The sequence below is a fragment of the Armigeres subalbatus genome, chromosome 2, assembly GCF_024139115.2.
Source record: "Armigeres subalbatus isolate Guangzhou_Male chromosome 2, GZ_Asu_2, whole genome shotgun sequence".
NCBI classification, from domain to species: Eukaryota; Metazoa; Arthropoda; class Insecta; order Diptera; family Culicidae; genus Armigeres; species Armigeres subalbatus.
Window position 1 is genome coordinate 39,962,666 of NC_085140.1, and position 26,592 is coordinate 39,989,257.

Genomic DNA, 26,592 nt, shown 5'->3' on the forward strand with positions numbered 1-26,592 from the left:
ATCTTCCAGTCGTATTTCTTTTGTATTCTGAACAAAATTTCCAATGCTTAAAAAGTTGAAATTTGTCGCTTTTGAAAAAGAAATTTGTTTTATATATCGTCCATTTAATTTTAGACAACGAGTTCCCACTGATCTATGCAGTTTTAATAGATGAATCTAAGAAGTTAAATTTATTAGCTGTATAAATGATTATTCTTTATCATACAGCTTCATAACTTGATTATCATAAAATGATAAGATGTGAGAACAAAGGAACTTGCGGTTGATTTGATACTACCATCTTGACTAGGTAGTATATTTTTAAAACACACCTCATGGTTCACATTTGGATCAGAACAAAACGTAATGAAGGATAGTTTTGTAGAGAACACATTTAAATCGATGTGCCGTTTTAATTAAACAAATAACCCCCACTGTTTATTTTCACTGCGCGTAATGATTTACGGTTTTAACGGGTTTGTTGATTGCAGAAAATCGTCGGTTTATATTCTTAATAACCCTCGGTACAATAATTTCAACTGCACCATCTTTTTGCGTGAGGGAAGTCGAGAAACTTTCCAACCTAAAATTTCATATTACGATAGCCATATCATAATACGATTCATTCGAAATTGAGCGCGGATAATTACAATCCCGGCTCCATTCAAATTACCGTGGACCCCCGATAATTTGAACGGTACCTTATTCAAATTAACGGGGTTCATTTTTAATTTGAACTTCTGGTTACTCTATTTGCATCAGAAAAACTTGTTTCTGGCTGCTCTCTTTGCTAATTTGTTTTGATTCTGCATTCCGTTTCACGATGTTCCATTTTTCTTTCCTCGATTCCACGTGTTAAATGACGTTTGAATCATTTTTAATATGAACGATGTTCAAACGAACGGGGTTCAAATTAAAAAGTGTTCAGATTAAAAGCGGTCATATTACCGGGGGTCCAGGTACACGGGACGCTGGGACCAAAATTTGGCGGAAAGTTTTCCCAAGGTGTAAGGTTACTTTTACCTCAAAGAAAGCCTCTCGGTAGTCCGGCTATTTCAGATTTTTCCAGAATAAAAAGTACAAACACTCATTTAAATATATTATCTTGTCTGTTTTCAAATGGCTGTGGGTTTATTTTGGTTCATTTGTATGGATTTGACAATCGGATTAACTAGAGAAATATTTCGGATTAACTAGAGAAATATTTTAAAATTTATCCTTATTAAAAATAATAAGGATAAATTTTGCGTTAGATGTTAATAAGCTATTTTGAAAAGCGACATTTCCCGTGCCCATTCATCAAATAACGTTGCTTTCCTCCTTTGTATTTCCAGCCCAGTTTACCCATTAATGCTTCACATAACATATTCTATCTGCGAAATCCTTATAAATTTCCAAGTTATACGACATCTAAGCGCTACCGATGAAAATGAACTGTCGGTAAAATTTCCGCCATTTGATTTGTTTTGGCAATCGCTCTTTCAACCTTGAGTCGGTCATCTTAGAGTCATCAGCTACCGTCTCTATCTTAATAATAATTCTAGTTTGTATTGATTTTTGTCACGGTATTTAGTACTGGACATTACCTTCCTTTTCGCTTTTTTCATAAAATGATTCAGATAATCACAAGTTTGACAGAACCAATTAAACTTATTAACCAAAATCTCGGGGTACAGTGGTATTGTACTACAGATGTCAAGTTGTTCTCGGGTTGGTACCCCTTTAAATACTTGTTTCGAATAATCCAACAACAAACCACGTTGTAGTTTTATCTATATTTTAAGCACACAGCCCCGTAATGCTTGAATATATACGAGCCTATACCAAAATAACTAATGAGTAATGCAGTTATGTTATAATAAATAATAAAAACAAAATTAGGTTTTTCTTTAACCTTTTACGCCATAATCGAGAAATGCTCGCGATATAAGTAAGTTTGAAAGAACCACCTGAACCAATTTTTCGGGGTACACTGACAATGTACTGGAGACGTCAAGTTGCTCACGGGTTGAGGTTATCCGACTTGTCAATATCCCCAACTCAGCCATCTTGGATTTTTGTATGGAATTTATGCTCGTTTGTTTACGTTTTGCACTGAAAATTTTTGTACCCCCCCCCCCCCCCCCGCGCTGGTTATTCCCTAGGTTATTCCCATCTACTGACGAAGTCGGATAACCTGTACATAAAAAAAAATCTTGTGTCTAAGACGAGTTTAGCACTTTCCATTCTGTGTTCTGTGTTCTGTGTTTTCTTAACACGATCATCCTTATGTTACATTTTTAGTTATTATTAATACATTTCAATTACCTCTGGCAGTTAGGATTTTTCCTCTGGTTAAAATGGACCATGTAGGAATCACAATTTTTTCTACTTAAACTAAACTTACCTTAATATAAACTAATGGTACAAGGAGCTAATCGTTGCAATAGAAGATTGCAACGATTTTTGTCTAAAATTGGAAATTATTTTGTTGGACATTTGTTGCAATGTCTCAATATTAGAAATTCTATGAAGTTCATTGGTACTATACCAAGGAGGCAACTTCAGAATCATTTTCAAAATTTTATTTTGAATCCTCTGGAGTGCCTACTTCTGGTATTGCAGCAACTAGTCCATATTGGCACAGCATACAACATGGCTGGTCTAAAAATTTGTTTTTCAATCAAAAGTTTGTTCTTAAGACAATGTTTTGATTTTATGTTTATAAGTGTCTGACACTTAATATATTTGTTGCATTTGGCTTGAATGCCTTCAATTTGATTTTTAAAAGTTAATTTTTGATCTAGCAGAAGTCTGCAAGTAAGTGGAGAAAATATCCAAACTTTTTTGCAATGTACTACAAATGACACGAAGGCTTTGCCCTTTGGCTGAGAGGCCCGTGTCATCTGCAAACTAAGATTTTTAACCCCCTGGTCAAAAGAAGTAAAAATGTTATACAATATGGGCCCCAGTATGTATAATAGATTTTTGATCCATCAGTAAAAATTCTAATTCAATCCCAGTAATTCAATGCCTTTTTTATTTTGTCTATAACAACCAAGCCGTTGCATACATAGCTCAATTCGGTGTAGGATTCAGATCCTATTTGGACACCTCTAATTGATCTGTACCATGTGGCACCAACGCACTGGGAGATTTTGAAAGGAAAGTGTTGCGTACCATCTATGGTGGGGTGCAGATGGCGGACGGTACGTAGAGGAGGCGAATGAACCACGAGTTGCATCAGCTGTTGGGAGAACCATCCATCGTTCACACCACGAAAATCGGAAGACTGCGGTGGGCCGGGCATGTAGCCAGAATGTCGGACAGTAATCCGGTGAAAATTGTTTTCGACAACGATCCGACGGGAACAAGAAGGCGAGGTGCACAGCGGGGAAGGTGGATCGATCAGGTGGAGGACGATTTGCGGACCCTCCGCAGACTGCGTGGTTGGCGAAGTGCAGCCATGGACTGAGCTGAATGGAGAAGTTTTTTATGTGCAGCACAGGCCACTCCGGCCTTAGTCTGATAATAAATGAAATGTGGCACCAGCAATATAAATTCTGTGTCTGGGAATTTCGTCTATTAATAATTTTTATTGCCTATCTTCAGGCTTAAACACAGAACATTAAGAAATGGTACGAACACAATTCCATTCAAACATTTGTTATTTACAGGTAAGATAAAATAAACCGTAACACCGCCTTGCAGCTTAGTGTTCTTTAAGCCCTTCCACAGTTATTAACTGCGAGGTTTCTAAGCCAGGTTACCATTTTTGCTTTCGTATTTCATGAGGCTAACACGATGATATTATTATGGGAAGTCGAGACAATTTTCAATCCGAAAATCGAACTCAGCCATCCTCAGCATGGTCTTGCTTTGTAGCCGTGCGTCTTACCGCACGGCTGAGGAGGGCCCCTCATTTTAATTATTTAATTTAGTTGATTGAGATGACGCACATTAAATAAAAGAAATCTCTTCACCAAAACTGGAAGAACCAAATTTTCATAGTCTGGCCAGCCCCTAGCTCAGAGTACATCAACTATTGTGGTAGGGATATGTTCACTTACGGCACTGGATTATGTACAACAGTTCAACTGTTGGAAGACCATAATAACAACAGTGGCCATTATAACATTCAGCTAAGTTAATATTTTACCATTTAGCAGGAACCACATCACACCGTTTATTTGTAAAGGTAGCCTTACACCTCGGGAATTTGGTCCGCGGATTTTTTCCTCATGCATTTTTACATCTGCGATGTTTTTGGGATCTGCAGCCAAATTCCGGTGGTTCAAGAAAATATTGAAAAATTTCTTTACAAATAGAGATATATAAATTTTCTTTCTCTTTCCAAAAATTTCTTCTCTTCATACCGTATTCCGATAGACTGAAGAGAAAGAAAAAACTAAAATTTCTTGCGAAGAAAAATATTAGTTCACTTATTTTCCACTAGATGTCTTTTGACATCTATTTGTATACTGATTGTTCAAAACATCCTCATATCGAAAATAAAACTTGCTTTCACTTATAGTTACCGAAATAATGGAGGGAAAAAATAATAGATATTCAATCTAGTGATGAAAATATGCAGTTATAGCTGACTGTCTGAAAATCAGACATCATGCACGCGTACAAAAAAGGATGAGATTGAGCAACGACTGCTACGCGCACATAAAATTTAGCGCGCGCGAGTCTCACAAAGCTTGTGTACCTCACATTAACATTGGTGAGTCGCATTGAGACATCTCAATGCGATCAGCTCATGCGCTGTTTGCCATGGCAAACCTTTGCAAACAACAGCGGAGATGCGTAAAACAGCTTGGGCGGGAAATTTTCATTCAATAATATCGTCGTCTAAGTAACGCCAGCTATGCATTTCTAGCGCATGAGATGAGTCTCATGAGACGTACATTGAGACACGCTCACTTAGTTATTTCATGCGCGCTAGCTTCTCTCGTCGCACTGAATCGGTGCTATGTGAGCTTTTGTAGCTCATGGCACACTGTCTCATCCATGTATACACGAGAATTAAGAGACTCTGCTAAAAATAACGAATACTTTCTTACCTCGGTGTATTAACCATTAGCATTTGGCTTAGCTTTAGCTTAGATTTAGCTTAGCTTTACCTTAGATTTAGCTTAGCTTTAGCTTAGCTTTAGCTTAGCTTTAGCTTAGCTTTAGCTTAGCTTTAGCTTAGCTTTAGCTTAGCTTTACCTTAGCTTTACCTTAGCTTTAACAACTTTAGCTTAGCTTTAGCTTAGCTTTAAACAACTTTAAAGCAAGCTTTAGCTTAGCTTTAACAGCTTTAAGCAACTTTAAGCTTAGCTTTAAGCTTTAGCTTTAAGCTAAACAGCTTAGCTTTAAGCAACAAACAAGCTTTAAGCTTAGCTTTAAACAGCTTTAGCTTAACTTTAGCTTAGCTTTAAACAACTTTAACAGCTTTAAGCAGCTTTAGCTTAGCTTTAGCTTAACTGGCTTAGCTTTAACAGCTTTAAGCAAGCTTTAAGCAACAGCTTTAACAACTTTAGCTTAGCTTTAAACAGCTTTAAAGCTTTAGCTTAGCTTTAACAGCTTTAAGCAAGCTTTAGCTTAGCTTTAGCAGCTTTAAGCTGCAACTTTAAGCAAACTTTAGCTTAGCTTAGCTTTAACAACTTTAGCTTAGCTTTAGCTAACTTTAGCTTAGCTTTAACAACTTTAACAGCTTTAACACAACCTTTAGCTTAGCTTTAAGCTTAGCTTTAACAACTTTAGCTTAGCTTTAAGCTTAGCTTTAGCTAGCTTTAGCTTAGCTTTAACAACTTTAAAGCTTAGCTTTAAGCTTAACTTTAGCTTAGCTTTAACAAGCTTTAGCTTAGCTTTAGCTTAGCTTTAGCTTAGCTTTAGCTTAGCTTTAGCTTAGCTTTAGCTTAGCTTTAGCTTAGCTTTAGCTTAGCTTTAGCTTAGCTTTAGCTTAGCTTTAGCTTAGCTTTAGCTTAGCTTAGCTTTAGCTTAGCTCTAGCTTAGCTTTTAAAATCTGCGTACTGTTTATTATATGTAATAGTTGATTGTGCACATATGTACCAAGATATTTAAATAATTCGGATGTTTTGGAATGTTTGCCTTGAAAAAAAATGTAATCAAATGATGAATCAAACACGATTCTTCTTATTTTTTAATGGGTCTACATTCCAACTGAACTTGGCTTGATTTTCAACTTAGCGTTCTATTAGCATTTCCACAGTTATTTATTGAAAGCTTTTCTATGCTTGCCATTGCATGAGTATGCATCTTGAGTGGCAATTAAGTACAATGGATGCATTCCCACATTATTTTACACTCATTATTGGGAGTAGAGACTCAATTATACCGTCAAATTCCATCCCAGAAAAATCTCTTATCGAGTTTCTCCCACAAAAATTTCGAAGAAATTTAAATTCTCATTTTCTTTTTCATCTGTCAAAAAATTTCTTCCACACTTTCGCCGGAATTCCAAAATAAGAAAATTTTGAAAATCTCTTCGAAAATTTCTTTTCTTACAAGAGATTTTGTTACCGGAATTCGGCTGCTGGGCACGGAAAATCAAAATCTCGACCCCATTATAAATTCACCGGGACCAAATCCGGCGTAAAATTTTCCCGATGTGTACGGTAGCCTTAACCATGTCTCATATGCTCTTGTTACATTTTGAACTGTTCGACCTGTGGTAAATTTGAATGCGGGTGTTCAAACTGAATTTTTGGTTATTTTTTATTTCTGTGTAAAACACTAATGTGTAAATAGCATGAAATTTCTGAGTAGATCTAAAGTAGCGTGTACTAACATTACCTTTCTACCCTATATGGCGACTCAAAGTGAACATCACTGGTGAGAGCATCATTCTTTCGCTTCAAATTGAATGGATCGGTTGTATTCAAAATTTGATTTGATTAATATTGAAATCGTCTGCGATCAAAATGGCGGACATGGCTAAAGATTTGCAGGTAAGTGATTATTGGTTTTAGATACTGTGTTCCTCCTTCTACAGATAGTAGTTTCGACATCAGAATTAAATAAAAAGGATCCAGGAATAAGAAACAAGAATTTCTTTGAAATGTTTTTCTTTTTCAGCTGGACGACATACCATTGCATCAAAGCACGAACAATTTGAGGAATGTCATAAGCGATATGAGCAACGGCGCCTTGGAAGAAAACAACACCAACAACAATGCCATCAACAACAACGCCAACAACAACAACATCGAAAACAATGCCAACAACACCAAAACCGACAACAATGCCAACAACAACAATAATGCCAAGAGCAATAACAACAACAATGCCAATAACAAGACGGACAACAGCATCAAGACCACCAGTACAGGAAACCAAATATCAACCCAAAACACTGGATCTAGGTAGCATATCCCTACTCCAGATCTGAGACCCGGAACATAATTGTAAGTAAATAGGCAAGCAATAATAATTTTATTGTTTGTTCATACTTTCCGCATTATTTTCAGGCAGATGATATTGAAAAACTCATCCAAATCGGACGTCGAATGACGTCCTTTGCGTCCGGAATTTCGGCGCGGATCGACAGGTCTAAGACCTGAACAGTCTGCCTGTGGGGTAATAAGGCTCAAACCTTGGCCTGTTATGCTGTGGTTGAGCACATTTATCAATTTCAATATTCATGTATTGAAGATCTAACCGTCATTATGATACCAAACGGCTTTCTCACTTTTGTTTATTACGCCAAGTATTCAAAAACAACAATAATGATTAAAAATCTATCATTTAATCCATCAAAATTTTCGTGCGAAACTGACTTTTGTTCGGCCAATTTTTTTAATCTCGGCTCTGGTGTTGGATGCTTTTTCGGCCCATGAAATGTTAGTGCATTTTTCACTGTAAATCGTTTGTATAAGCCGTAAGGTAGGCAATTATTATGTGCTGTTTCAAGTGGAAATCGTCAGCCGAATTTTGACAACGAAGTTTTGGTTAATTGTTTCACCATACTAATGAAACTAGTGAATTTAACATAAATAGTGGGATTGTTATCCGTTCATCGAATGTGCTAAATAGGTAAATCCATTCCAAAAACTACTTTATTGGGCAAAAGAAAACCTCTTGCACTGCCTGCTTACTTAAGCGAACAAACCGAGTCAAAGCAATTTTTCACGCAGGTTTATTGCGTTTATCAGTTGAAGAAGTGCATGAATCTTGCGTAATATAAATAAAGTCGACTTGATACACATTTTCAAAGAAGCCTTGATAAATATCTCTCTACAAAACGATGTATTATTGTTGAATTATTGATTAATTTGCATGATGAGCCAACGTTGCATCCAGTCCTAACATTACATCCCATTACCTGTTATAATTTTTTATGTATAATATAATTACTAAAGTTATATTTCTAGTGACTTTACGATACTTCCGTCAAGTTTTGGAGGAAGAGGTCTAATTTGGTTATTTGCCAAAGATAATACTAGATTTGACACGGATTTCATCAATCGTTCACCTCGTTCAGTAATCCAGTTTTCTCCGAGCGGTAATGGCCGCCAGCTTGCCTGCGGGTGAGTCTCTGATTTGACGTTTGTGGAGATCAACTGCACCCACCGCTCCGAGCATTCTGACTAATGTGGCATATAAGAAGGTGCTGATGAAGTGAATTCACGCCTTCTTAAATACCACATGGATCAAAATGCTCGGAAAGGTGGGTGCAGTTGACCTCCACAAACGTCAAATCAGAGACTAACCCGAAGGCAAGCTGGCGGCCATTACCGCTCGCGTTTCATTCATCGAGTTCATTCAAGTGTTCATTTTTAGTGAACAGCAGACCACTCAAACATCAATGATGAACTCGGTGCATTGGACCATGGTGTCAGTATCCAGTTTTCCGCGAGCGGTAATGGCCGCCAGCATGCATGCATCGGTGCATTGGACCATAATATAAAATGAATTTGGATTTTGGTCCGCGGATTTTTCCCCATACGTATTTTTACATACGCGGATGAATCCCGCCCACGTTTTGTTTCAGTGTACGCTAAGACTGGTGAACCCAAAATGAACTCCCTGCGACTAATACAAAACGAACTCCACGACGAAATTATGACGTTTAAGCGGGTGCACGGGTCCAGTGTCCAGGACCCAGTGCACCGAATGAAGACAATGTCGATTGAGCGGTGTGCTGTTTACTGAATGTCATTTTACTGTTTCACTGTCACTCGAATGAACTCGATAAAACATAAGAAGCTTGCGCTTGCTGGCATAAACCGCAGAGCTATTGGACGTCATCCGGGACAATGCCACTATAGCTGTGGAGGCAAGCTTGCAGGCGTAGTTGACGCTTATTGAGCTTATCGTCGATCATTACCCCAAGAGTTTGATGGAGCGTTCAGAGGTGATCGCGCAGTTGCCTGCCCTTATCACCGCTTGTTGCTCCGACTTTCGGTTGTTAACAACAACCACCTCAGGTGCCACTAGGTATCTAATGTGTGTCCGCTCGTAGCGCCGACTCTTTATATGTGGTTATGGGTATAGAAATAGATGGCAGGTTTGTTTGATTATTTTTGCTTATGTGTCTCTTATTCCTTTCTGTAGCAGAAATGCTTTCTGTCGCTTGGATTGATGGTGTTTAAGGTACAAATAATAAATGTTCAGCACGTGCGCGATACTGGACTGGAATGCTCGTACAAGCTCGCTTGTGTTGTGTACCGCGAGCGTGGTATTTTCGTTTGAGTTGTACAAAATACAACAGCGTGCGTACTTGAGTGCGTAAGCTCGAGGAGTTTCTCTAGGCCCCCCTTTACTTACTTTATCACAGCGATGTCATCAATTTTAGGTGAACTGCTGAGCTGGGGTTATTTAAAGAAGATCCACTGTTCATAAGCTCAATGTATGGAATCGAATCTTCCGAACAGCTCCTGAGCGGAGCGCCCATCTGTACATCCAATAGCTAAAGACCAATAAAGCAGCTGGTAAGGATGGTATCGGGTCTCCAGTAGCCTTGCGAGCAAAGGCGTAGGATTGCTAAGTCGGAGATGACGAGTTCGAATCTTGGTCCGGTCTAGGATGTTTTCGGGTTGGAAACATTCTGGACACCCTGTGGATAGTGTATCCATTGTACTTGCCACCGGGATTCGAACTCGCGCTCTTGCCACCCGACGCTGTAGTTGTTATCGCCCTTACCAGCTGGCCCATAAGAGAGAGATGGTAGCGGGAATAATTTTGCCCAACATAAACAAAACCCCCTTTCAGGACCATTGAAACTTAATCTAACTCATCTCAGAATGCAATCGTCACAAACGTCATACCCAGTTGCAATGAAACAGCTACAATAGTGCTGCTTTAATGCATCCATTGAAAATAGTGCAATGGAATAATCAAATGTAGCTAAACTATGTAATTAGTGATAGGGTTAGGTTAACACCAAGTACTGCTGTCAATGGTCGGAATGAAAAACCCAGATTAATCCACCTAGCGGTGATGGTGCCTTTCTCGTTTATTTCGAGTTAGTAATTTCTACGCACTTTTGGTATGAAAAAAAGTATTTTGGCCATAACTTCTAAGCCCATAGTCCGGCCAATTTTTAATAGGAAACAATGGGACAGGATTCTGCGTCGAATGCAACTTGTTGCAAGCAAATCCGTCAAGGGTAAGTGCCTGAAAAGTGGGCTAGACTTTTTGCAAACTTTTGCGCACATACACACACATACACACACACACACATACACACACACATACACACACACATACACACACACAGACATCACCTCGATTCGTCGAGCTGAGTCGATCGGTATATAACACTATGGGTCTCCGAGTCTCCTATAAAAAGTTTGTTTTTGGAGCGAACATATAGCCTTTACGTATACTTTGTATACGAGAAAGCCAAAAACATTCTGCACGTACCGATTTCTATTTTCAAATGTAAGTTCATTGGACGAATAGTCCCCGCTATATGGTCCATCTTGGAAAACGTTTGACGTATGAACACTACAGGCCTTAAAGTGGCACTAATGTAGCTGTTGCACCATTGCACTTAACAAAAAACAACATTGTGCATTCAAAATGCTGTTATAAGACTATGCTCTCATGATTGCTTTGAGAATGCTTATTTAGAACAGCCAGGTTTTCGAAATGCTTATTTACAGCTTGGAGCATATGCAATGGCAGTATAATGCTACTATAGTGCTTACTTTAATGCTTATTGGTTACCTGGGAAGATACATACTCATGCTATTGCGGGCATAGAAAAGCTTTCAATTAATAACTGAGGAAGTGCTAATAGAATAGCTGAAAAGCAGGCGAAGTTCCAGTTGGAATGTAGAGCCATTGAAGCAAAAGAAGAAGAATGGTATCGTAGCCGAATTCATCAAGATGGGCCCGAAAAAGTTGTCCACTTGCCTTCACAAACTGATTGTCAGAATCTGGGAAACTGAACAGCTACCGGAAGAGTGGAAGGAAAGGGTCATCAGGCCATCAGTCAGCCTTCGTGCTATCAGGCCGAAGGTCGTCATGCCGAAGTTCATTGAGCTGAATTATCATTAGGCCGAATGTCCACTAAGTCATATGATCATTAGACCGAATGAGAAGTAAGTTCTTCCTACTTTCTTCTCAATTCTTTTTTCTTTCATTTTCTTTTATCCTCTTTCCAGCTTCATTCTAAGTGAAATCTCTAATATGTTCTCGTTGGTTAAGTAGAACGCGAAGTTGCCTTTATTCTTTTTAATGTTTCTTACATTTCAAATCAAATTTACAAGCAATTGTTTGCTGCTTATTTTTTAAGAGTCAATTAAATTCGTAGGTAAAGATGCATATCCATTAATAAAACTGAATAGAATACTAATAGACAATCTTTGAAACCTAACATCATGATCATAATAAGCTCTGAATTGTAGATCTATCATTTATCAGTAAATTGAATCCAATGTGATAGTTTTATGAAGCATTTTATTCACAATAAAAGCAATTATAGAACTAATCGTCTTGGAAACACTGACAGGAACAAAAGCTATTCAGTGCCAGTGGTTGCTTTATCATCTAGCTTTAAGATTTTAATTGACCGGTGAATTCTTGTACGATTTAATATTCGCAAGTAATACGTCTGTTTGTATGTGATAGGATTAAAAAATAGATAAATTACGGTAAATCGTACGATACAAATCCTGTGTGATCCATCATGAGCTAACTGCTTCAAAAAGGCAAAAAAAAATTTTGACGCAGAGGTTCACGACCGGACACACAGTTAAATACCTACTTGCCGAAAAATAATGATAGTGCCCAGCTACGTAACGGTGGTGTGTCATTCAGAGGGTGCGGATAGCTGCAGGTATCCATTGCTTAAAGTGATACAATAATTTGAATCAGTAATCGGTAGTCAAAAGATGATTATTAATTTAATTTCTGCTAAGCTGATTTTTTTTTGTGATTGATGTGCACGGACATGATTGTGCTGTTTTTCAGCTAATTAGAAGGTGTTGTTGAGCATTAACCCCAGCTTAGATTCTAGCTGAATATTTAAGTTTTGCTATGAACTGAAAACAAACGTTTTAATATTCCAATATTTATTCACTCTATTCCGGTCAAAAGTAAACATCTAGTTCAGATAAAAATTAAAGTTCATCATTTTCTAGAACATTCTTTAGATATCATATTTCCAAAGCTAGATATCGAAACAAACACTATATGCCTTTTGATACACTTTGCTATTTTCAGAGCAAGCTACACGGGTAAAAATCCGGAACTTAAAAGTGGCAAAATGAGTCATGATTTCAAGAAAAATGTGTGTTTTTATGTTATGAAAGTACACCATGAAAAAAGGTTATGAAATCATGACTAATTTGGCTGTAACGCCAACTTGGCGTTACGTTTCAAATATTTTGTGGCGAAAAGTGGCAAACAGAGTCATGATATCATAATGCATGGACTCCGGAACCATGAACTGAAGTCATGAAAATAGAATCGTAGTTCATGAATCTGGCATCTGTCATTTATGATTCCGATTTATTTGACGGAAAGTGGTAATTCGGGTCATGATATCATGACGCATGCACACTGGAACCATGCATTAAGGTCATGAACGCAGAAACATGATTCATGAATCTGGCATCTGTCATTTAAGATCCCAGGGACCAAGGCGTCGATTTAAATGCCAGAATAAAAATTGTAAGTTCAAATCATGCATTACTGACTACAACATCTGTGAAAAGCTAAACGGAGTGGATTTCGGGAATTTTCTTCCAAGCACATTTAACTCAAAATGCATTTTGTAACCAATGAGCGTTTAATTTATTTTAGCACATTCGTCGAAACAATTCACTGATTTGATTTTTAAATTTTCGCTGTATAATACAGATAAAAAAATCATTTCAATCCGTATCAGCCGATTGTTCTGCTTATAGGTACTAAAGAAAACACGACTGTACGCGAACTAAATTTTCACTTTCTAATTAATTTACTCACCGGCACAAAGCAGAACAAAATTTCTGCTTACCGACGGGATCCGCTTTCGGGTAGTCCAACGTTGTATAAGTAGGCATAACCGGTGCCTCGGTTTCCGGTATCTGGTTTGGTGCTACGCCGCTGCGTCCCAGGTGTACGAATTGTTTTTTCTGCATTCTATTATTCACCATGGGAACAAAACGGAAATCTGTCCTGCTTACATAGAACATAATTTCCACCACGATCGACCGTATTTGACCGACTCCTAATCTGTATGAAAGAACCGTATGAAACACGGGCACTGATCAACGAAACAAGAGAACAAATTCAACAAAATTTCTATGGCACATTAATTACACTGTCCGCGAAAGCAATCGGACCGGGATCCCGAAAGACACTTTCCCAATTTGTCACGAAGGAAACCGCGGAACGCTGGACGATATAAAAATTACGAGAGCAGTAATAACAGAAACGCAACCGCACACTTTTTTTTACAAATCTAAAATGTCTCACTATTAATTAAATCTTTTACCTTATACAAGCCACCGGTACGAAGATAAATTGATTAACTATTTAAAAATTGAAAATAAAGACACGACCCGAAAACATCTGCAACCGGCTTGACAGAAAAAAAAACAACAATTCTACAAGCTGCATAACGCTAATTTCGGATATTTTTGACATATTTTCATGACTTTGAGTCATGTTATCATGACCCAGTTTCATGATTTCATGACTCAGAGTCATAAAACATGACACAAATTCATCATATTTTGTTTATGAAAATGCAGATCGAATTTTGATAACGCTTCGAGCGGTTATGACCGTAGTTTAAGAAAAAATGCTATGGAAATCGCTGTTTCGGTCATGATATCATGAATCGTAGTCATGATATCATGAACAAACAAGTTTTATGAAATCATGACTTTTTAGTCATGAATTCAGTTACGGATTTTTCCCGTGTAAGAATGAAGCTATTACAAAAGTGTTTACTTAATTTTTTGCTACAGCAGCTGAAATAAAGATAAGAAAAGAAAAATGTAAACGCATGAATTGGAAAAATAACCCAACAAACATTGGAAGCTGATAGAGGGCCTCATTTTATTAAAAATCGGTTTCTTTAACTCAAAAACTAGTATAATCGACCTTAACTGTTTGTTGGGAATTGCAAAAATTACAATGGAAGGAATTTTTAAGTAATTAGGGTGTCAGAGGTGGAATAGAATGTTTGTTATTGTAGCGTTTATCAGTTTTTCTTTCACATTACCAATAGCGATTTGCACAATTTCATTGGTGGGTACAAGCCTGGGTAATTTCTTTGAAAGTAACATTACTTTCATTAGAGTAACAGAATAACATTACATCATAGTCAGGGCTTACAATCGTCATCGTCATAGCACGAAATGCCACAGTAGCGACGAGTTGCATTGTCTTCATTGCTACTCTACACATCGTCAATGACGCGCACGACGTTAGCTTTCGTCATGTAACCAAATCGTCCTGACGACATCGAAGAACGAAGACTTCATACCTTTATTCTTCAAGCGGCAGCTGCCATGCGAAGATTTTTACTAATTATCTGTAATAATGAATTTGAAGCAACGTATGAAAACGTTATGAATGTTATCGATACATTTATGTTACCAAATTTCCTACTATTTGTTCATTTGAGACGCTATTATGTTTTTAACCAGTCCGCCTATAATGACGTGCAATCAATTGTGTGAAGAAGTGACGACGAAAATCGTCATAACTTTTGGCTGCGCGACTATCGTCGTGGTACGCATGCGGCGCGAAGAAAACGAATAGGTGTTGCGTCGTGCAATGTTATGACGAAGACTAATTTTTTTTCGCTTTCTTCATACGACGAAAATGACTATTGTCAGCCCTGATCATAGTGATCTTAGACTGATCATTATTTCTTTAATGGAACAACAGTCGAGATATGTCCTGACCACGTCTTTGCGAATACTGAGGAAGGATGATGAGTTGCACGCATACTTGAGAAAGATGCAACGCAATCTTCAGCCTTCAATACATAGGGGCCACGGAAGGGTTTTTAAATTTTGTATAGAAGGTATAATATTGGGGCGGTAAGATGCGCGGCTATAAAGCAAGACCATGCTGAGGTGGCTGGGTTCGATTCCCGGTGCAGGTCTAGGCAAGTTTCAGTTTGAAATTGTCTAAACTTCCCTGGGTATAAAAGTATCATCGACTTAGCTTCATGATATACGAATGCAAAAATGGTAACTTGGCTTAGAAACCTCGCGGTTAATAACACTAAGTAGCGAGGCGGCAATGTCCCGTGAAGGATGTAATGCCAATAAGAAGAATAAGAAGATAGAAGGTATAACAATAGGAACCGTTATGATTGAACGTGAAAGATAGATAGCGAGCCTTGGTTTGAATCTACGACCTCTGGCTTATAAGATAGAAAAGATAGCCACTCGACCACTATGCTCGTCAGATTTTGTTTGCGTGTGTTTAATTCAGAATCGATTTATTGTCATTCCATTAAGGTTTTCCAAAGCGCAATAACCTGCTGGGAATGTCTGCCAATTCCCTGCTCTGGGTGACCTTACTGATGGAAGCAGCAGCCAGCCAACTCATGACAAAATCAAAGTGTCTTTTGACATGCGATTGTCACAACTAGGGCTAAATTAGAACTCATTCTTCCGCGCATGCGCACTGATCGAAGAACAAAAACTAGCTTGTAACTACCAAGTAGCGATATCTGTTCAGCTGGCGAAACGGCTTTTCCGGGTGTCACATTTCAGGGTGATCAGTCAGCAGTTGGAAACGGCGCGCGGTCAGCCTTTTTAATAGGATAATTGTGACATTAGGAAAAGAAAGTACATTTATCTCTGCTGGGTGGCCCGATTAGAACTTGTAACACCTGGCGAAGCCGTTCAGCTAATAAGCTAATATAGTTGTCCGCATTAGTCCCCCGTGATCCGTAACTGCCGGCTAACCGCTCATTGTAGTGCAGCAGTTTTGCATTTGCAAAAGCCGGAAAACTGGTTCGATTTGATTGATACAGAGGGAATGAGCAGCGGGATGATGACTGGACGCTGGTAAATGGAGCATTCTAGATATTGGGTGCGCTGGCGACGATGTTTAGCTGGTGGCCAGGTGGAATTAAGTTTGCTGAGTACATATTCATCAGAACAAGTTTGTTGTTTTGCGACAGCGACGATTAGAATCTTAATAACTCGTTAATTTATGAATTAGCGACTATTTTCCGCTTAACTTTTTACAAGCCAGGTGACCTTTTGGGGAACTGAAATACACAATCTGGGACATTTAAAGGCGTGAGTAATTATTTGGTTTGAGTTCGGTTGAATCGGATTTCGTTGGTTGTTTCTAAGCGCATACGTACAGTAGCAAACAATAAAAATGCTATAAAGCTGTTGGAGCAGTTGCCATCTAGAAAACGGAAATAATAATCTTTTTTTTCATAATTTAATATGTACAGTTGTGCTAATCTAGGAATATTTTGTTGACTAATGTCCTTTCAAGGAGCAAAAGGTATTAAGGTTCAAATGTCATACATCAAATCGACTTCTTTTTCTTGCTGTTCGTTTCTTTTTTTTGCGGAGAGCCTACTCATTCGCTCAGATCTGATTTTGTACAAAGTACACAGACATTTCAAAAGGTATCAAACACTCTATATTTCCACAAAATATTAACGTCCTTTTCAATACCTGTACAGCGCAAAGATTATAGTGATACGCATAAACAACCTCAAACATGCATCTTAGATTGATTTGTTGTGCATCCTTCTCCTAATTATCCAATTTCCTACACGCATTTTACATGAATGTAAAATTATGATGCAGTTGACTACCTTCTCAAATGTTCGTCCAGATTCAATGGATTGTTTACATGACCATATGATCGGTCTTCTCTCTGTGTACATGAAAAGTGATGCCGTTTTAGCATTACATTATTATTTTAGCGTTACATTACATTATCAACACTTGAATTATGAAAAAATAAATAACCTGCGTTGCTTATGAATGCTTGTGTTTTTACAGTTCTAGCTCACATCTAATATTTAGTGTCAATATATAGCATGAAAAGCATCATTTTCATAGATTATTGCTTGATGTTTACGTACATATTCGAGAAAACAAGCATAACATATAAAACAAATCAACACGCAACACTGAACGATGATTTTCGAGTATCTGCAAAGTATAAGAGAGCGTGAGAGTAAATCGACGGTTTCCCCTCCTGGAAAAATATTTTTTCAACTTTGCAATATTTTCTGCAAAAGGCAGTTTTTTCAAATAATATTACGAAATTCATCCAAATGAAGCATCCCACGGATGTATTGAAGTCACCACTATATGTTGATGTAGTTTTAAATAAGGGTATGCGATAACACACTTTTTTCTAACGAAACGAAACGAAACGAAATTTAAAATGTCTATGTTGATTCGAAACGAAACGGAACGAAATATAGGTTTACTTTCGAGTCTTCGAAACGATACGAAATCAGGGTCCATTTAATTCGAAATTTTTCGAAACGAAACGAAATTTAATTTTTTTCCGCGGAATTTTTATTAAATTAGTTTTATATTATGTACGGAATTTCGTTAAAAACATAATTTCACCTGAATTTTCTTTAATTTTTTGTGATTTTTTTTAATTTTCTTTAATTTTTTCATAGGGTTAACTCATAGTTTCATTGACGCTAAAGGTCGTAATCGAGTAAAAACCAACAGTGTAAAAAAAGAACTGGGTGTAATCTACTCTGGATAAAAAAAAGTTATTCACTTGCTTCGGAGTTTCCAATTCATGACCAATAATGATGTGCTTACAGTCAATTCATCCCTTAGAGCCTTCTCAACTCTAAAGCGGTGCTTACCCATGTTCTTAAACCTGGTTTGAGGCCGAAGTGGAGGTGAATAAATCGGTTATTAATAAGAGGCGCTGAAAAATGACTTCAAAAGGGCCCTTGGAATCCACGACACGACTTTGCATATTTGACAAAGTTATACTGATTCATAGCTGGTTACGTTAAAACAAATAGAATAGAATAGTTAAAGATACTTTTTGTTTTCTGTTAGACATTTCTAACAAAGCACTGAAGACGTTTTATAGAAGAAAACTAAATACATATTTGTCGACTCAGAACGGGGTTATGTAGTAAGCATCTCAAATAGCTATGCGAGCAAAAGCGTAGGATTGCCAATCCACAGATGGCGAGCTCGATTCTCGGTCTGGTCAAAGATGTTTTCGGGTTGGAAACTTTTTCGACACCCTGGACATAGTATATCCATTGTCTTGCCACACAAGATACATACTAATGACTGATGAAGTGCTAATAGAATACTAAGTTGAAAAGCAGATCAAGTTCCAGTTGGAATGTAGAACCATTACAGAAGAAGAAGTAAGCGTTAATAGAAAAAAAAAATGTATAGACTTAATCATTTATTTGTTTATTTGTTTATATGATACTTCAACAGGCTATATTGGCCCCAATGATGCTTACTTATAATTAATTACAAAATGCGAAATTACTTTCTATGGTCAAGTATCATTATCAACTATTCGCGAATTAGTTGACGGGACAAGTTAAAATCAAAACGAGATGCAACTCTGTTGAATAGTCTTTGAAGACCGCCGATAGCACCGAACATACCGTAGTTCGTTCGATGCATAGGAGCCCTGAACATCGAACTATTCCTAAGGGATCGGGGTTGCACGTGGTAGTTAATTTGTTCCAGAAGAGAAGGGCAGTCGAGTCGTCCTTATAGTAGATCTGCTATCAGTAATGCCCTCGTTGTGCTTCGGCGGACGGAAAGGGGTTCCAGATCAATCAAACGGCAACGGCTTTCATAGCTTGGAAGACGGAAGGGGGAAGTTCCTTAACTTGATTGACTCGTTCAAGTTCTGTGTCATACAAGATATACTTGTGAATTATTGTTTCCCTTTCACGCTAAAAATGAACTACTCAAAATTGAGTCGAATCCGACTCATTTTCATTAAAAACGGGACAACTCAAAATTTGAGTAAAAGATACTACTTCAATAAAATGATGATTTCGCGAAAGTTAAGCTTGGCCTTCCATCAATTTTTAATACGACAGATGCGAATCAAGTTTATCTATCTATCTAAGTGCATTTTACGATAAACAGACTCCTAGTTTAAGTGCAATCATCATTTTATTGAAGTAGTATCTTTTACTCAAATTTTGAGTTGTCCCGTTTTTAATGAAAATGAGTCGGATTCGACTCAATTTTGAGTAGTTCATTTTTAGCGTGTTTCCGCGAGAAAGAGATTACCGAACATTTAGATGGGTTAACATCCATTCGGTTAAGCACGCACCAACTTGCAAAGGCATCCAGTTGGCGTTGGAGAGAGTGACAGTCTTCAATGGAACAAATTCGGAGATACAGTTTGAGGTCGTCTGCATAGCAGAACCGTGGTCCTTTCATTGTTAGAATGGCGTCGTTGAAATAGATCAGAAATATCAGTGGTCCCAGGTGACTACCCTGAGGAATGCCTGAGGTAGCGGCAAAATGGTTCGACTGATGATCTCCGATAACCACGGTAAGGCTGCGACCGACTGGAACCATCGCAAGAGAGAACCATTGATTCCGAGGCGATCCAGTTTAGCAATAGCTATGTCAAAGCAATTTGTCAAAGGCTGCTGTTAGGTCGGTATAGATAACGTCCGTTTCACTGCGATCCACCATGCTGCTATTGATGTAGGAGGTAAGGCACAAAAGATTTGTAGCCGTGGAACGTCCGGGCATAAATCCATGTTGGTTGTCACTAATGTATGATTTACAATGGGCGAGTAGAGGTTCCATGCAACGTCCCGTCTGTTACCTTTCTTATGAGCAGGGAACATGTGCGCTATCTTCCAACAAGACGGAAAAATTCCTGACGTAATCGAAAGTTGGAAAACATGGACTAACGGAGTAATAATGCCATCGATGTGCGTTTTCAGAAATACGGAAGGAATTCCATCTGGTCCGGGTATTTTACGTACTTCCAGAACTTTGTAGGATGTGTTTTAAGCTTCCTCTGCAGATAATACGTTAATACGCTGATAATACGTTAAGCAACTTTTGGCAGTCCGTTTGTATTCGTGATTGATTTGTGCATAGTGCCGTTTCAGTGACAATGTACGGTACTTTGAGAACTTCCTTAACGCTGCTCTTTTATACGACTTCAGTCGTCGCAGACCACTTGTTTGCCAAGGTGCGTGGGGAGGGTTATGCTTCACTATTTTGGGAACATGTCTGTCAACGATATATGACAGTACATGAGAGAACGTTTCAGCTGCTCGGTCGACGTTGTCATTGGCCAGAATATTACCCCATTCTAAACTATATATGAGATTTGAAATACTGCGATGATCAGCTTTTCTGAAGTCATAGGAGAATACAGCGGAGGAGGTATCGACATAGTTTTCTAACTTTCGGTGTAGAGAAACGGATGGTGGTTACTTAGTTTTACCAGTGGTGATGGAGCCTCGCATTTGAACGGCGTGACATCTTGAACGCTGACAAAACATAGGTCTAAGCTACATTCATTCTGGTTAGTTACGTGATTTATTTGCGAGAGCGTGGCAGAGCTGTAATTGTCTAGAAGGTACGAGGTGTTCTGATGAATGGCAGAGTGGCGCACATCCGGAGAGAGAAAGCCATTGGAAGAATTCACCCAAGAAATTCCTGGGAGGTTGAAATCGCCGATCACAATCATTTCATCGGAGGCTTCCGCTTTTTCCAGAATAGTGGAAACAGATTGACCAATGAGTTTCAATAACGCTACGTTCGCGAATTTTGTCGGGTGGAATATACAGCGCGCAGAGGAACAATGTATGATTTCCGAATTCGATTGAAGCCCACAACTGTTCCAAGCAGTTTCATTCCTGATTCTCGATTGAGTTAGAGTGAAGTTTTTTATTAACAGCAACTAATACGCCGCCGCCTGTAGCTTTTTGTCTATTATTCGCAGACCGGTCACATCGCAAAACCTCATAATCGTTGCCAAATATCTGGCTGGAGAGCGTGCGTGAGTCCAACCATGTTTCAGTGAGAATGATGATGTCGTAAGAAAGGTCAGAAATTGCTAACATAAAGTTTGGAAGATAGTTTTATGATTTAGTTCAGCGGCGCAGCCAAAATTTTTGATAATATAAAGTATGGTTTAAGTTTAAATTTGTTTCGAAATTCCGCGGAATTCCGTTAAATTTCGTGAGAAGCTGGTTTTTTGTAGCGAAATTTTTGTAATTTTACGAAACGAAACGAAATGAATAAATCAGATTTCGCCATGCTCAAATTCCGCGAAATTCCGCGGAATTTCGTTTCGAACCACCTGAAACGAAATTTTTCGAAATACCGCATATGCTTAGTTCCCGCATAATCATGGACCATACGTAGACCGCATCTGTTATAATTGAAGAGAATAAGTGTTATTGTAGCGATGGTCTCACTAATAGTAGTTAACCATAAATGGACAGTCTCATATACTGTTTCAACAGTAGCTGAGATGGTAAACGAACAAACGACCATATGAGTAATGGGCGGTTAAGTATAATTAACATTTAAATCCGGTCGTTTTTTCGAACAAAATTTTCGATGTACCATACATCAGTTGGTAGATGTACAATTGAATAACTATATAATTACACATCGACAGCATGTTATGTATTAACAGTAAGTGTTGATGTAGGGTTGGTATGGTGAATCAAGCTTAAAATTGTATGCTAACAATGAAGTGAATAGTGACAATATATCTTATAACGCATATGTAATTTTGACTACATGGTATGTCGTTTTTCATTATGCGGGTTTTAAAACAAGAGTGCTTCCCCGATTCAGCTGGGGAATGCATTTTCTCCTCAGTGGGCGGATTTTTTTCCTGGGGGTGGTACAAGCACGTGGCTGTTTTCTTGTCAATGACGCTCGTAGTCGGCTATCCCATATTGGAGCTGTTGCCCTTCTTCTTTTTCTCATTGACATTACATCCCCACACTGGGACTTTGCCGCCCCGCTGCTTGGTGTTCATTAAGCACTTCCACAGTTATTAAGAGCAAGGTTTCTAAGCCAAGTTAACATTTTTGCATTCGTATATAAGACCCAAGAAAGTTGAGAAAATGTTCAACCCGAAAATTTGCTAGACAGGACCGGAAATCGAACCCAGCCACCTTCAGCATGGTCTTGCTTTGTAGACACACTTCTTACCGCACGACTAAGGATAGTCTCTTAGCTCTTAGGTATACGATTGATCAACGTGGACCGTTTTCACCCAAATTCCGAGCATGACTCATATTCCGAACACTGGCGTTTTAGCGTTCTAAAATTTATTTTGCATTGGTTTTTCATACGGAGGATCTAGATTACAAACGAATTCAATATCCTACGAACAGAATTACGCGAAAAATGTTGAATCGGACATTTAAAAGCGAGTGTTCTGAATATTAGTCAAAACGGTTCTCAACGATTTCTGCATCGTTTTTATATCCTCAGTTGGAACAAATCTGGCAAACTTGTAGGCCCCCATTTTTAAGGCTCCCCCAGGCCCAAGTGATTACATCGCCGCGACGACAGAAATGATCGAATTCGAATTCACGTTTATTGGAGATCAAGGCAACATTTCTGTTGATTTTTATGTGATAGATTTGGTTAAGTCCTAGCAAATATATTATATTAACAATATGGTTCACTTCGAGTTTTTCCATACAACGAAATGGCGAACAATTTGCCGGTGATAACAACATCATCTAGCGAGCAAAGAGGAATCTAAACATGTTTTTTTAGCTTGTGCTGGAAAACCCTCCTGCCATCTTCCGGTGAGTAGTCATACAGTTGTTCGATGACATTTTACAGTGTGGGGATGTCCATACATTTTTCAATAAATCGATTATCGACTTTGTTAAATGCAAAATATCGACTTTGTTAAATGCAAACACTACTGTAAATATTTCGATGAAGTAGTGCAAAGCAGACAAACTACACCTTTGCTTCAATCGTTCAAACTGTGAAAGCCGTTCCGCAAACATTAAAATGATTGTTCCACTGTAAACATTTCTATCATTTTCTTCAGCAAGAAATTTGATTAATTCTTTCTGAATATTATCGATATTATTCCAATGCATCATTCTGCTTCCTCTTCGGTGTCCTAAATTCCTACTGGAACTTAACACCTGCGTTGCAACTTATTATGAATTGAAAACCTTTTTCTTGCCCACCATTGATTGAATGAATATGTATCTTGAGTGGAAAGCCATGAAGATGACACTCATCCGATTGCGTTTTGTTATGTTACGCTTATCATAATGGGTATGATTATTTGGTTACATTTATACATGGAAAGTGAATTGAACAAGTCGCTTGGATTAAACGCGTCCAAACACCTTCGCTCAACTCTTCCGGAGACGAGCCAGCCTCGGGCTGAAAGTCTCCTTAATAAAGATACAAAAAAAAACCTTCGCTCAACTCACTTGAACGGACAGTAAGTTGAACATGTTCAACTATTGGCAAGTAAATTGCATTAAACTAAGCTGTTCAATTCACTTGCCCTTTCAAAACGTAGCATTACGGTGAGATATTTCGGCTAAATTTAATTACGCCTATTTTATTGTGCTTTCTCGATTTCGTATCCAATATCAGATATTTTTTGGGATTTATTACACAGAAAGAAAAATCATTATTATTAATAAAAATTCCGTTGGTAAAAATAAAAAGTTTCATTGGTTCTTTTTCGTAGAGAGTTGCGTATTTTCAGAATAAAAGTCCGTCAACTTTTAGTTCAATCAAGAGTAAATTAGCTATCCGCTACTCTAGAATCAAAAGTTTGAACTCTCAAAAACAAATTCCAAAGTTGTAAAATAAAAAAGGTAGACTGTTGAGGTTTAAGTGTTATTTTTGTTCCAAATGACAGTATATTGATAGGATTTCTTTTAAGAATCATACAATCAAGAGAAAATTTATAAACCGAGACACATTTTAATAAATAAATTTAATGAATTGAAATCTTCTTACACATAAACAGCGGGTTGCGACTATGTTTTTTTCGGGAGAAGTTTTTTCTCGCTGTTTTGGTAGACCTCTCGATCCGGCGGTGATAGCGATAGGTATATCGCTTGATCCATCCTTTCATGTTGATTCGACGGCACCTGCTCCCAACGGCTTAGTCGAGTTTATCAGATACTGTTCCTTTGGGGTTCCAAATGGCGTCATCTGATAGCAAAATAATAGGGTATTGAGTAATTCGTTTCTGTCGTAACATTTGTATGTACTTACAACTCATCTGATGTGTTCCGTGTTCCGCCAAACAGGAAATAACTCCATGAAGTGATATTTCCAAGGCCATTATCGCAAATGGTGGGGTATCAAAGCCAGTTTTGATTGTTCTGGCTCAACATCTGAGAAGCAAATACAAAAGTGACAATGAAAAATAATTAATAGCAATCGACTAAAAGATCGTTAAATGAAATTTGTAATGTTACTCACCTCATAAATCACTGCCATTAAATCTATAACGAGTGACTACAACTCCAAACAATCACCACAGAACCAATCGCATAACTTCTTTTTGTTTCATGGTAATCTGTCACGGCGCGTTTTTTCAAACATTGTTTGTTTTGAAAATAAAAGTTTAAAAACTTTTGTTTTCATGAGACTAATTTCAAAGTTGACACCCAGACCAGACAAAAAGTATGTTTGAATTAAACACTTTACTTTAGATTTCAAAGTTTTTACTTTTATTTTAAAGAAAAGATATCACTTCTTAAGAAGAAAGTTCAATATATTTGATGAAATAATGTTTGTTCTTTCTGTGTAGATTATTTTTCGATACTTTCGCAAGAAAAACTAGTTGAACGTACCCGACCTTGCTCAAGATTATACTACAGTCGCTCTCCACGTCTCGATATTGAAGGGACCATCGAGATAGGGAGAGATGGAGGAATGGAAGGAAAATTTAAATGGGTACTAGATCCAAAACAGCTTGTTGCTATGAAAAACGACAACAAAACAAATATCATTGCTTATTGTTGATCTGTATTGTTATCGTCCAAATATGGTCTAGTAGCCTAAAAATTTGAACATATCGGCATAAGGAGAGTGAATCCAGAACAAAATACGATTACAACACATCGGGATAGAAAGATTTCAAGATAGGGAAGTTATCGAGATGTAGAAAGACAAAATGTATGTAGATTGAAGGGACCGAGGAAACCATCGACATAGGGAGAGATATCGAGATATAGAACATCGAGATTTACAGAGTCAACTATATTTTGCATTCTTACTGTCAATTGTTGAGTTCATTCAGCGCCGCACTCTAGATCTTTTTTAGCGCGATCGTATTTGGTTTCCTTACAACTCGCATCAAAATTGTATTTTCACAATTTCTCAACTTTCTCCTAAAAATTTAGTGATATTTTATATCACAGCAGTCCTAAAGACAAATCGATTAATGAGAAACCCGTACAAATCGGTCAACCCGTTCGTGAGTTATATTGCCTCAAAGGAAATGCAAACTCACTTTTATATAGAGAGATTGTACCACAAACGTAATTATGCTTGAATTGTATTTATATCAGACACTCATATCGGGCAGTTTGTTCACAAAAGTACGTTTCTCTCTGTCAAATCATATTCACAATTTGATAACAATTTGGGAATTCTCAAAAATGGGATTATGCATGCGAGTTAATTTGAAAAGAAATCATCATTGGTTTTATAAAATCAAAATAATTCAACGCGGTGTGTGACAAAAAAAATGAGCATCGCTAATACTTTCACTACGTGAAAATAAAGCTCTTATGGGCCAAACACATGGGAAAACTGTCAAAACGCACGCAAACGTGTCCATTGTGTTTGACCCTTTAGGCTTTCATTTCGTGACTATTTGAAAAAAATCTACCGAGGGTCCCAAACAACTTTTTTTCTCCCTTAAACGGAACCTTTTAGTTGTAAAACAGTCAATTATTTACCACGTCACTACTAAATGAGTTTCCTCGATTTTTTTTCCAATCATCATATAAAAAATTAAGGAGGAATCGATTATTACCAAGTTATAGTCTAAATAACTTGTTTATTGAAGCTCAAGCGTCAAAGAGCATAACGAAGCCAAACTCGATAAAAGTATGAAATCCTCTGAAAATAGCTGAGAAACGCTTGGATGGAGATTATGCACTGGTTCGATATCTTTTTTACATATATACCCAACTCTTTCTCAACACCTGCCAAAATT

General features: G+C 37.8%; 1 long non-coding RNA gene across 1 annotated transcript; it reads right to left on the reverse strand.

Annotated features, from left to right (window-relative positions):
* Positions 1 to 24,441: 24,441 nt before the first annotated feature.
* LOC134214295 (uncharacterized) lies at positions 24,442 to 25,131 on the reverse strand. Its single transcript, XR_009979723.1, has 3 exons — positions 24,846 to 25,131; positions 24,636 to 24,757; positions 24,442 to 24,572 (listed from the first exon to the last, which is right to left on the reverse strand). It is a non-coding gene; the product is annotated as an uncharacterized LOC134214295 (long non-coding RNA).
* Between the last annotated feature and the right edge of the window lie 1,461 nt (positions 25,132 to 26,592).